The following is a 935-nucleotide window of genomic DNA, read 5'->3' on the forward strand; positions in this document are numbered from 1 at the left end:
GCAGGGCTAATGGTGGCCGCCATCCCGCTGTCCACGGTTGCGGTAATAGTGATTCATCCCTGCCTAGTCCTTCTGCTATTTTTTCATGGACTTCAGGTCCGTGAATTTGTCTCATCCCTTTTGAACCTGCTTGAACCCAAAACTTCACAAGGCAACAAATTCCGGAACGTCACTACCTGCTGCTTAAAAAAAGCACTTTCTTAAATTGTTCTTTAACCCTCTCCTAATCTTGCCAAATGACCCTCAGCTCCAGCATTGCAGGATTGGTGAATACCACCTCCGCGTTCACCTTGTCTGTGCCTTTCATAGCAATTTAGAAACCATCAGCAAATTTCCCTTCGGCTCTGTCCTCTCCAGTTTGGAGAGTTCCAAAATCTGGCTTCTGTGAAGCAAGTGCTCCATTCCCCGATGATTTCAGTTGTCCTCCTCTGTACCTTTTATAACATTGCTGCGCCTTGCTTGAGGTGCAGAGACGAGGCTGCACGCAGTCCTTAAGGTGTGGGTGCACCAAGGTTTTCTACAAAATCCTTGTTTCCAATGCTCTTCCTTATGATGCTCCATTTTCTTGGCTTTTTGGCTGCCGCTGCTCACGGAGCCACCAGAAAGCTCTTGGCAATGATGGCAGGACCTCTTCTGCATTGCGAGGGCTGGTTCTGAATTGAGCATCATGTAAACTTTCCGCTAACAGTTTCAGCACCCTTTATCAGCAGCCACTCCTCGAGTTCAGCCATCTTCGTTTCCTGTTGACATTTCGCGTGCCACGTTTTTCTGGGCTTCCCTGCGTGCCTCGCGATAGCCTCCTTAACTTTCGCAGCGAGTCATGCAGGGGGGAGGTTTGGGCCGCGGTTTATGTTTGTGTCAGACATTTTACCTGGGCTTCTAGTACAGTATTTTGTGAACCTTCTGGGTGTTCGTAGGCTTCTTGCTTTTGAACC

The sequence above is a fragment of the Pygoscelis adeliae genome, unplaced genomic scaffold, assembly GCF_000699105.1.
Source record: "Pygoscelis adeliae isolate BGI_AS28 unplaced genomic scaffold, ASM69910v1 Scaffold66, whole genome shotgun sequence".
In the NCBI taxonomy this organism is placed as follows: Eukaryota; Metazoa; Chordata; class Aves; order Sphenisciformes; family Spheniscidae; genus Pygoscelis; species Pygoscelis adeliae.